Raw genomic sequence first — 13306 nt, 5'->3', positions numbered from 1 at the left:
ATAGTCCATCTTTTCATCTTAGCTCTAAATGTTGTCTCTGTACCTATATCCTTTCATGGGTATTTTGTTCCTTATTCTAAGGAGGAATGAAGTATCCACTCAATGGTCATCCTTCTTGGTTTTCTTGTGTTTTGCAAGATGTATCTTGGGTATTCTAAGCTTCTGGGCTAATATCCGCTTATCAGTGAAACACAAAAATTCTTAATAAAATTCTCTCAAATCAAAGTCAAGAAGACATCAAAAACATCATTCACCACAATCAAATTGGCTTCATCCCAGCGATGCAGGCATATTTCAGTGTACAAAAATCCATCAATGTAATCCACTATATTAACAAACTGAAAAAAAAAAAAAACTCATTAGATTCTGTAAAAGCCTTCAACAAAATCCAGCAACCCTTTATGTTAAAAAGTCTTGAAGAGCTCAGCGATTTAAAGCACATACCTAAACATAATAAAAGCAATATATAGCAAGACAATAGCCAATATCAAATTAAATAGAGAGAAACTTGAAGCAATCCCACTAAAACCAGGGACAAGACAAGGAGACTCACTCACTCCATACTTACTCAATATATAGTATTTGAAGTTCTAGCTGGAGCAATTGGAAAACAAAAGAAGATCAAAGAGATAAAATTTTGAAAGGGAGAAGTCAAAGTATCACTATTTATGGATGATATAATATTATACATAAGCAACCACCCAAAACTCTACCAAAGAAATTCTATATCTGATAAACAACTTCAGCAAAGTGGCTGGATATAAAATTAACTCAAAGAAATCAGTAGCCTTCCTTTATATAAAGGATAAACAGACTAAGAAAGAAATTAGGGAAACATACCCTTCAAAATCACCACAAATAATATAAAATATCTTGGTGTTACCATAACAAAGCAAGTAAAAGATCTGTATAAAAAGAACTTCAAATCCATAAAGAATGAAGTCAAAGAAGACCTCAGAAGATAGAATTATCTTCCATGTTCATGGATAGGTAGCATTAACAAAGCAAAAATGACCATCTTTTCAAAGTAATCTACAGATTTAATACAACCACCATCAAAATTATAACACCATTCTTCACTGACATGGAAAGAGTAATTTTCAACTTCATATGGAAAAACAAAAACCCAAAACAAAACAAAACAAACAAAAAGACTTCTGTAGGAATCACCATCCCTGACCTCAAGCTGTACTACAGAACCACTGGGGATTGGTACAGAGACAAACAGATCAATCAATGCAATAGAATCAAAGACCCTAAAATAAACTCACACAACTATGGATACTTGATTTTTGACAAAGAAGACAACCATACAATGGAGAAAAGTATAGTATCTTCAACAAATAGTGCTGGTGTGCCTGGATGTAGAAGAATGCAAATAGATCAATATTTATTGCCTTGTATGAAGTCCATGTGAATCAAGGACCAATATTGATACACTAAATCTAGTAGAAGAGAAAGTGGGAAATAATCTTGAACTCATTGGTACAAGAGACAATTTCCTAAACAAAACACCAATGGCTCAGGTTCTAAGATCAACAATTGATAAATGGGACCTCATGAATCTGAAAAACTTTTGTAAGGCAAAGAACATTGTCAATGGGACCAAAACAGCAGCCTACACATTGGGAAAAGATCTTCACTATCCTTTCACCTGACAGAGGACTAAGATCCAAAAATAACTCAAGAAGTTAGACTCCAACAAACCAAATAACCCAAATAAAAAATAGGGTACAGAGCTAAACAGAATTCTCAACAGAGGAATCTGGGATAGCTGAGAAACAATTAAAGAAATGTTCAACATCCTTAGCCATCAGGGAGATGAAACCAAAATGACCCGAAATTCCACCTTACACTGGCAAGGACCAGCCTTGGTTTAGAGAGGTATTCCTGTGAAAATGAGTTTCTGCAAATGGCAAAACAAATGACTCAGTGTCAAAGCATGGGTTACACATGCCCGACATTATGTTCAAGATAGTTTTTTCAGACTGTTCTGTGTGTGTGTGTGTGTGTGTTCTGAAAAAGAAATAGCTTTCTCTTGGTATTCTAAAAACTCTCTGGATAGCTCATCTCTTCCAAATCAAAAACCCAGTCTTTTATTTACATATCAATTCAAGCATTACCCCAGGTTCCCTTTTGATTATCCCATGAATTATTATCCCTTGACCCCAATCCCTTGATTCTTAGAAAGAGACATCAAGGACAAACATAGACAATAAGATAGCTGGGAGGTACTCTGCCTTGAAATTATCATTCTTACCACACCTGTGTCTGGACCTAAATTCCCTCAGTCCCAGGCTTACCTTGAACTTAGATGTCTGCTTTCCTTTGTAAGCACAAACAAAACTACTTAGCTGGGTGGGATCTTGTCTTGCCATCACCACTGAATCTCCTTATCTCTTTCCTTAGGATCTTCTGACAAGCTGGCTCTCCTCCTTTAGATCTGTGAAGCTCCTTATATAATACATGACATTCCTCAAAGGAGAAACATGAAAATACATACATTATTATAGAAACAAGCCTCAGAACCATAGCAATCATCAACACCTGTGGAGGTCCACACCCTACTGTCTCTTTTTCAGGAGCAGGAACTATCTCATTCCCATTCCTTACATGGACTCAGGACTCAGAATTACACCAATCAGAATGGCTAAGATCAAAAACTCAAGTGACAGGACATGCTGGTGAGGATGTGGAGAAAGGAGAACACTTATCCATTGCTTGTGGGATTGCAAAATTTTACAAACAGTCTGAAAACCAAGCTGGAAGTTCCTCAGAAAACTAGAAATATTGCTACCTGAAGATCCTGCTATACCTTTCCTGGACACATACCCCAAAGATGCTCCACCATACCACAAAGACATGTGTTACACTCTGTTCATAGCAGCCTTATTCCTACCTGCCAGAAAGTGAACACAACGTAGATGTCCCTCAACCAAAGAACAAATACAGAAATTGTGTTTCATTTATATAATGGAATATTATTCAGCTACTAAAAACAAGGACATCATGAATTTTTCAAGCAAATGGATAGAACTAGAAAATACCCTGAGTGAGATAACCCAGCCCCAAAAGGACATACATGTTATATACACATTGATAAGTTGATATTAACCATAAAGTACAGAATACCCATAATACACCCCCACAAACCCAAAGAACTTAAACAAGAAGAAATGCCCAAGTGCGGATGCTTGAATTATACTTAAAAGGGCAACAAAATAGTCATGAGAGGCAGAGGGAGGGAGGTAACTGGCTCTAAGAAGGAAGAAGGAAGGGAATGCGGGTGTGAGAAGAGACAAGAGAAAGGCCTAGAAGGCCAGGAGAATCAATAGAAATCTTAGCATCCAGAGATGGTGGTATGCACAAAATTTCTAGCAAGTCCCAGAGACCTGGAATGGGGGAGGCTCCCAGGAGTCAATACAGGCAACCTTAGCTAAGATGTTTCACAGTGGGGACATGGAACCTCAAGATGCCACCTCCTATAGCCAGCAGGATCCCCCAAATGGAGGGATAAAGACATCAACCCACCCACAAAACTTTTGACCCCAAAATTTTCCTGTCTAAATGAAATACAGGGAATAAGATGGAACAAAGATAGAAGGAATGGCCAACCAAAAACTGGCCCAACTTGAAACCCATCCTATGGGCAAACACCAATCCCTGACATTATTATGACCCTCTATCAGACTTGTAGACAGGAGTCTAGCACAACCGTCTGCTGAAAGACTATACACAGCAATTGACTGAAACAGATGCAAATATCCACATTCAAACACTGGATGGAGATCAGGGACTCTTGTGGAAAAGTTGGGGAAAGTATTGAGTACCTTGAAGGGGATAGGAACCTCACAGGAAGATCAACAGTGTCAACTAACCTGGACACCTGAGAGCTCTCAGAGACTGAACAACCAACTAAACAATATACATGAGTTAGAACAAGGCCCACAGCACATTTGAAGCAGACATGCAGCTCAGTATCCGTATGGGTCCCCTAACAACTGCGGCAGAGGCTTTCCCTAAAGCTGTAGCCTGACTATGGTATCTATTCCCCCAACAGGTTGACTTGGCTTCACTTAAACTGGTAGAGATTTGACGAGTCAGTGTGGGGGAATATTCAGGGGGAACCCATACTCTCAGAGGAAAAGGGGAGGGGAATGAGGGGGAAGGACCCTGTGAAGGGAAGACTGGGAGGGGAAATATTAATTAATTGATTAAAAAAGAAAAAGATAAACCTTAAATCTTTAACAAATTGGCTAATTAAAATTTGTTGGTAATAAAAAAATTGTGCCTAATACTACTTCCATGTCTTATCTATATTTATAACTGTTTTGTTTTTAATATACCATTCCAATATTTTTCATAATTCAGATATACCTTCTAGGGTTTTCATTTAAAATAGAATTATTACATAAAGAAAGGTATTCAAATAAATTTTATGAAGAAAATTAAAACAATTGTCAAATAAGGAAAAGAGATAGACAAGTTTTAGATATTAAAAGTAGTTTTCATTATGGGAATTTTAGGAAAAGGAAATGCTTGTAAATGAGAGAATTTTGTTTGGAGAATTTGTCCCCAGATAAATTATTGTTCCACAATGGTTTACTAAGATTTCAACAAAGTGAGTTAGCTAAAGGACACTGTAAAAGAGTGTGAAACTTGAAACCCAAAGAAAATGGAATGACTAAATTGAATACAATAAACATACTAAAATTTTGTAACGCATCACACTAAGTTAAAAAAGATGACTGCTTCTCTTTATGGCACAGTTTTCTGAAATATTGGTGTGTTCATAATGACGTTTTTAGAAAATCTTAGAAATTCATTTTCTTGCTTATCTTTTTTATTAATTAAGCCATTTAAAACTTGCCAAAAAGAATATTCATGCATGCTATTTGTATTTTTCCCATTCTCTAAAGTCTTTGATTACTGGTTAACTACTGCTTTAGCAGTATTGAGAGTTCTATTAAAACGTTTTTCTCCTTTTGGAGGCGCCCAGCTTCCACATACCCAAACCACAAACTTGAATATCATTTCTATTCATAAGCTTTTGTCTGATGACTATGATACAGTTGGTGATTAAGTATATGTAATGGCTTTCATTCTCAAAGTTGACTCAAGTTTCTCTTGCCTAGCTGACATTTCTAGTAGAAAAACATCTATTATCTCATACAAAAAGTACTGAGAATTCTATAAACAGCTGTGTGAGCCATGTCTATTATGGGGGAAGAACTATCATAATGCATTTTATATACAATAACTAAAATGTCATGACTGGCATCACTCCATGCTGAATTCCTGAGAGACAAAATGATAACTTTCTAAAGAGAAAGGACTCTTTAAGGTATTTTTAGGTGCCTACAGTGCTGAAAAACTTCAGAAGATGAACTCACAGATACACTTTTGTCACCATAAACTTTGTGAAGTGCATCCACATAGACTTCAGCAAATATGAATGACATCTTCAACTACATCAAAACCCAAGCACAGAGTAACCTAACTCAAAGCCTTACTGAGCATACAGCACTCACTCTTAGCAATCTTCAAGTACTTTTATGTTTAGATTTCCTTAAAATTGTTGAAGATATTTATAGGGTTTCTTGGAATATTCATAACTAAAAAAAATGATAATCCTGGTTTTAATGAAGCTAGCAATGAGGAATATATATCATTTCTACAATATTTCTATTACAACTGTATATCTACCCAGAATACTTATATTACTTAAGCCAAATATTATTAGTTAAAATTATTTGAACTTTTATCATTATCTGAAGAAAATAATTCATTATTCAATATAATTTTAATTTAAAAATTCTAGATTTTTAATTTACAGGAACTTTCCTACTAAGGAAGACATCTTCAGAGAATGGATTACTGTTTCTATTGAGTTTTAAATATTAAGTTATGTCCCGTAAAAGATTCTAAAAGACTCCATGTGATACTCAGTGCCTTAGTCAGTGTACTATTGCTGTGAAGAAACACCAGGATCACAGTAACTTTTATAAAAGAAAGTTACTGCTTTTATAAAAGAAAGCATTTAATTGGGGCCCACTTACAATTTCAAAGATTTAATCCACTTTCATCTGCTGTATACAAGTTCTCAAAGGAGGGAAGCAATCAATAGTCGTGCCTAGCTCTTATAGCTATGAATCACAAAAATGACCAGCATAGCACAATAATCCTAAGGATCCAATAGTGACATGTATATCTTGATAGTAATAGGTCTTTAATTGGACTTAACACCTGCTTACCAGGAAAGAAACCACGTTTAGTACTAAAACTGTAGATAACTACTCAGGGCTAGTGAAATCATGGATACTGTAGGAAAATCGACAACCACTACCTTTCCAAACTGTCATAATATCTAACTATATTCTAAATATTAGTCCTTATATCCACAGGTAAATATAGTTTTCACCCCTTATCAAAAAAACTTTTGCAACAGACAAAGACCATTAGCAAAACAACCAATGAAAGGTATTTTGTTAAATCTGTTAAATCACTGAATTGTCAGTGAAAGGGAAAGGTGGAATGAGATGATGGCTATTTCTAGTTTGATTCTTTTTAATTTCTACTCTATATGAAATATCTTATTTAAATAGAAAGAACAGAAATGTCTGAGGAAAGAAAGAATAACAAACCTGGCATGTTAATGACACACACAGAAACACAAAATGCTACAAATGGATAGAAGACCAATCCTGCTCAGGTGCCCCCACTTTATCATAGAGTAACCTGGAGGTATAGAAAAGAATACCATCCTACCAGGAGCAAACAGGAAGTCATTGCTACAGTCTAAGCTTCTTGGCTTCTATGAAGTGAGGCTTAGGGGCAAGGCAGCACAGGAATCCCATACGTTGTTTGAGCTTAGTCACAGAGCTCAGGTTCTTGTCTCTTCATTTGTTTTCATTTCACTTTTATATCTTTGTTTTGATATGACTTGATTTGCTCTTTGGAACTCAATGTCCCAGACATTTGCTTTCTTTCCTTATTTTCAATCATGGGTGGAATTTGATGAAGGCACTATGGAGTATTGAAAAACACTGAGTTAACAGAAAGCTGTAAAACACCAAAATAATTACAATATAAATTTCTAAGTAGTCTCTGTGCACTTTTTGAGTAAGAAATAGCATTTTCAAAATGTGCAAGTGCTATATGTAGTTATAACTCACTAGCTCAGAGCATCAACTCTACAGGAGCTAGCATAGGTCACTTGCACACATATCACTTACTAGTAGTTTGACCTCAGGAAAGTCACTTAACCTCCTTGTGTATCATTTGTACACTGGGGAAACCAGGATAATGACTACCCAGTTTGCAGGCTATAATGTGGATATAGTCAGTGCGTGGGACATGCTCGATGCTATGTGTTTGTCCAAGCTTATGTAATCATTCCTATTACTCTCACTATCATCACTTTGCCAGAGAAAAGGCTTCCTTCCCATCGACACCAACTGCCTTTTCTTTGTGTTCTACAGTCTCAACATTCCACTTAAGATTTCTGCCAAATACAGCAAGGCTGTTTTACAGGAATTTTTATCTTGTTGTACAAGTGAAACAAAAGGAGTTCTGGGAGGCCAGAGTCAATAGGGTTCCAATTCTTTCCCATGTGTAAATGAATATGTGTGAAGGCTCCACAGGGATACACAAATGTCTAAACATCCAGTCTCTATGTAACTATCATGCATAAAAGTGGGTCTTCTATGTCCCAGAGGAGTACAACTACACCATCATTATTTCATCGAATTCAGTTCTGCTTTCTCAACAACTGTCTGAGAAATACGAGCCTTCTCCCCATCATCAAGTATTCAGAGTTCCATGTTTGTTACTGTATTATGGCAGGGACAATGGTGTTTAAATATCCATGGCATAAGCCTTATAGTATCTGCTTGGTGGCTTATGGTGTTACCCTGAGCTCCTTCACCTTTTCTATACTTTCAAATAGAATATGGAACATAGAGGTTAATTATTTCTAGCCACTAACAAAGAATTAATAATAGCATCAGTCACAGTGACTCTTATGACAACTTTGTGCTAGCTCTGTGACAAACAGACATGGACAGCTATGTCATGTATATAGAGCTCTGTCCTATCTATTCTGTAAGGAGGACAAGGAGCAAAGCCTCCTTAGACAGCACCAAGGGATAATATTTAAGTTTCACTTCTAGGAATATAAAATAATTTGTGAAATAATTTTCCAGAAATAATATTCAAGTTAAAACAGGAGGTACAAGTGTTAAGGATCCCGGGAAAGTTGGAGCTAAATTATAGATTAAGGGAAAGGAAGCCAAAGGCTTACATTTATGCACAAGGGCATAATAACTGGTTCCCAACTCTAGGCATACCTCTTTTCTTATGGTGAGTTAGATGTATTTCTTATTCAAAACAAATGTCTCAAGTTGAGGTCACATTAGGGATGCTGGTTGTATTGACAAGAGCACAGCCCTGCCAAAGGTTACAGTAGTCTTTGTTCCCCTGAACTCAGAGCTTTCCTTCCATGAGCCATGTAGGTGCTCTTGCAGCATCATTTTCAGAAGCTTTACCACTGACAAACACTGGCAGACATTTCAAAGGCATGTCTAATATCTACTCTAAAATATGGGCAAGAAAAACAAACACTGTGGCCTATTTGTGATGTGAGCTTCGTGTATCATAGGTAGAAATTGGCTAGAGCTCCCTCAGAGGACTATTTTGCCAGAAGTGCAACACAGGAGGCCTTGAATGTCTCTCTGTTCACCTGCAGTTGTCTTTACAGCTCTCATTTTAGAAGGTCTCAACACACGTATGTTTCTTCCTACATGGTAGATGTGCAGGTGTACATCTGCCTCTGCCAGCGATAGTGTCCAGAGCTGTTCTTCTTACTAATGCAGACCTCTCTGAATGTCACTGTACATGTGCCATATCTGCTCAGGTGGGTGAGCCAAACTTCAGCTAAAGATATTTTAAAATTACTCCTCCCCTCTTGCTTCTCTACTGCTTCCCCCATTGCTTATGATAAATAATTCACTGAACTATTCCAAAATTAAATGAGTCACTCAACCCATCTCTATGTTCTTCAGGGTTAAAGATCAAAAATTCAGGGGAAGAAGTCTATGTCTAATGGATAGAAAGGGGCTTCCTATTTCTGCACATAAAATAACTGCTGCTTCTGAACTGAGACTTTTGTTTTCAGCTATATTTAGTTTCCTGAAAAAGTCATAATTTAGAGAGACTGGGCAACAGAGTGGGAAATTTGCTTGTTTATAAAGTCTCCTCAGAAGCCCAGGGTTTGAAGGCTTTGTCTGTATACACTGGAAGTGCCTGTGTTACATAATGCATTCTTAGAAGAACATCTGCACTTACATATGCACTTAGTGCAGGACTGATACTTAGATTAATCTAATGAATGATTTGTATAGGTCCTAATGGGAGTTTCTGAGCACAGCTCTTGGATTGAAATGCAAACACCACTTCATCCCCTAAAAGTAGCTGGCAGCAACCACATCTACCAGTAAAATTAGTTTCTGAATCCATGGAGAGGGCCACGTGACTGCTCTGCTTCGGTTAACTGGGGAAAACTTTTCTCAACTCTCATCACACAGGTGTCTGGAAGGGATGATCTGAAAAGAAAGGTGTTTCAGGACTGTCCTTCTGAAAGCCCTGGACGACTCTTCATTTATGTGTAAGCTTTTCTGTACTAGTACCTTTCTTGAGAACAAAACCAATAATCCGCCACTTATTCTAAATGGTTAATTTGGCTTAGTTTGATACATCAAGTTGTGAATGGCTTATTATCCTATTACCAAAGCTATGTCATCATTTATCTTTTATCTAGAGTGATCTTATTTCTCTAGTGAGGCAGGTACTACAGGGGGAACTGGCATTGATGGCTGATCTTCTTTCCCTTTCTGTAACACATTCATTTTAACCTCAGGAACCAACACTGACAGAAGACATTATTTTAAGAAGAAAAACTAAAAGTGAGATTGGAAATTCTTTTTAAGCAGCTAAAGACAGACTCAGTCTTTGTCATCCAGTAAGTTGCACCTGTTTAAATAAAATCATCATTCCTTTTTCTTGCTTCAAGAGTATTTTAGTATTTTCCTCCAGAAATCTAGCAGCTGAACTGAATGTCTTCTGATCACATTTGATTATCAACAGTTGGCAGTGAGAAGACACTAAACCTTAGCCCAAATGATGTCAGAGATGAGATATTAAGTACTTTTTGGCAAGTTCAAATTGAATGTATGGGTAGAGCTGAGAGTCAAGGGCGAGTGTGTCATTGTGTTTAAGGAATAGAGATGGCAAATAGTTCACATGAGGCACAGCCAAAAGAGGTTGGGAATCAAGGTGTGCAAAAAAAAAATTGTCTATCAGGTATCAGTAACAGTCATGTCTCTATTATTGTGAAAGGGCATAGTGGAACATGAACCTAGGCAACCCCAGAGAACAGAGTCACTTTGGAGTTGAGATATCAAGATTAATGCATATCCAAGGTATACCCAAAAGATGTTAAAGATTTAGATACAATTAACTATGACTCAGTTTTATTTCCATTTGCAGGCTCCATGTTGCTCTTTGCAACTCATTTTCTCCCTCTCTGATACACCAGCTCTTTTGTTTTGCCTTCCCAAATTCTCTGTTGGTCTCTATTAGTCTCTGGTTTTGTGATCCCCAGAGGAGTGTGGGTAAGACCTCTTTGATACACAGAATCAAATATGCTCCATTAATGATATCTGCCAAGAATTTCTCTAGTGTCATATGTTGGTCTTCAGTTTGATAGTAGATTGAAAAAGACCATAGGCTTTTACAGGTTCCAGTGTGATGTCAAATAAGTTCTCTTCTAAGAAATACCTGAGAGCCCAAAAAAATCCAGAGGTCTGGGTATTTTCCCCTGGAAATGAGTGATTTTCTTTTCTTGAAATTATGTGATTACATGTCTCCCTTCCCTTGTCTCTCTCCAAGTCACATCCCATATACTTACGCTTGATCTTTTTCAAATTTATGGTCTTTTTTATTGTTATCAGTTGCTTAGATGCATATGCATATACATACATGTATCTAAAATTAACCTGACATGACCATAAAACATTAATTATATGTATGTTTTAAAGCAGAACTATTTGATGGTAGAAAATCAATTTGTGTGCTCTTTGGGGGAGAATGTTTCTCCTATTCTCAGCTTTCCATAGTTAACTTTAGTTCTTTGTGTAGGCTTGACACCACTCAAGAAGAAGGAAAACATGTTTGCTTCTGGGAACCTAGATCACTACTCAGTGCTAATGAAGTCATGGAGACTGGCATAAAACCTACAACTACTTCATACTGAACCAGCATAACCACTAGCAACAATGTAAACATTTGCCCTTATACTCACAGTATTCTTTGCTCCTCAGCAAGGATGCTTTTCTTTGCAATACATAGAGACCACCAAGACAAATCAAAATAGAGAGTTGTGTACTCAGTTCTAGTGGATACATTTACAAAATACTCCATCAGCTATGCCTCATGGACCATTGCAGAAGCATGGGCAAAGGATCCGGAAGTTTTCTGAGAGATTGTCTTCTAGATATGTCAGAAGCTACACTCATAAAGACTCACAACATGACTGCTGAAACATGCGATGAAAAGGTTAACACCAATAGACACTCTAAAAAGATGAGGAAAACCCATAATTTTATTAAGCATCTTCCTAATAGGTATTAGCTTAATTAAGAAGCAAACCTTACAAATTACATCCGTTAGCAGCTAACTGCAAAAATTTCAAACAGGCAATTAGCTTTCTGTCTTTATATTTCTCCTGTAAAACAGGGGTAAATAATCCCTATAATTCCAAACAACCTCCAAACTCTGTGGGATGAGAAAGAAGGAACACCATTTCAGCAGTGTTTCTGCACTCCCTCTATCTGCTAGTGTAAAGAGATACATATCATACAATAGCTTGGTCACCTTCAAAATCTGGACTTTTCAGAAGATGCCCTTATATGAGTTTTTTAGGCTTTTGTTTAGATTCCTTGAGCACATTCTGTCCATCCTTAATATTTTACACTACAAGCCATATCATCTTTTATTTATTGTTATCCTCATATTAATTTCTCAAAAGCAGCCAGTGCAGCAAGAGGGACAACTCATTGATCTTCCAATTTATCTGCGAGTCTTATATATCCCAAGGTCAAAGTGGCCTGGAGAGATAAAGAACTGGCACCAACCCAACAACTCTGTGTTCCTCATACATGAAAATCAACAACTGGCTTCAATATCAACCCTCTCTGCAACAAAGATAACAGGGCATTCTTCAATAATTGAATGGGTGTCCAGGATTCTATAATGAAAAGGATCATGTATGGAGGACTCAGTAGAGCTTTGTAATGGCAGGGGTGGTGTGCTTGAGATGAAGGGGAGGTGAAGGAGGCTCATCAGAGATGTCAGGTGCTCACACAAGAAACCTGTTCTAGTATTCCTACACAAGTCTTGACACAGAGTAAGCAGTAAGCCTTTCATTTTCCTGAAAAGTTTTCAGTTCTCCAAGATAAACAATAGGACTTAGATTGTGTTACTGACCAAAAATATAAAAGGCAATGATCCTTTAGGCTACACTACATTGGTCTCAGATATCACATGAACAACTGAATCATTTACTGGCTCTCCCAGGAGAAAACCTTTCATTGATCATTAAACAAACTAATTCAGTCTTTATCATGTGATATTATGGTCCCACAGCAGGGCTATCTGAGTCTCATCTGACATCAGCCAACCTGAAGCATATTCTCTTAAAAATGCCTGCCCTCTAATTAGCATTCCTGGGTTAGTCCAGAGGCACAGAATTATTTGAGGGTCAGCTTTCATTCACTTTCTCTCTCTCTCTCTTTATTTCCACCTTCCTTCTTTCCCTCTTTCCTTCCTTTCTGTATTTATATACTTCTTCCTTTATTTGTCATGTGTTTCTACCTTTCACTGTAGCTTCATTTTTTTTCCTTTCTGTCCTTCCTCTTTTATTCCTTTACTTCTGTTTCTCTTCTCTCCCTTCCTTATATCTGTTCTTTCTGTCAGTTTTTTTTTTTAAGAAGGAGGATTTGTCTTGGCACACAATCTGAAGATAAAGTCTATTATGATAGGGCAGTCCTGGCAAAAAGCAACTTGTGGCTGCAGCTGCAGGAAAGGAGAGTTGCTTGCTCACATCTCTGCAGGCCAGGAAGCAGAGAAGGGAAATGACCATTACGAATGGTTTGAACATATTCTTTGAACTAAAAGATTGTAGAAAGCTACATGAACTGTACTCCTATATTACATAGTCCTAAAAATTACATTTGGTTTAGCTATCTTT

This window comes from Mus pahari, chromosome 6 (assembly GCF_900095145.1).
Source record: "Mus pahari chromosome 6, PAHARI_EIJ_v1.1, whole genome shotgun sequence".
Classification (NCBI taxonomy): Eukaryota; Metazoa; Chordata; class Mammalia; order Rodentia; family Muridae; genus Mus; species Mus pahari.
This window is presented reverse-complemented; position numbering follows the sequence as displayed.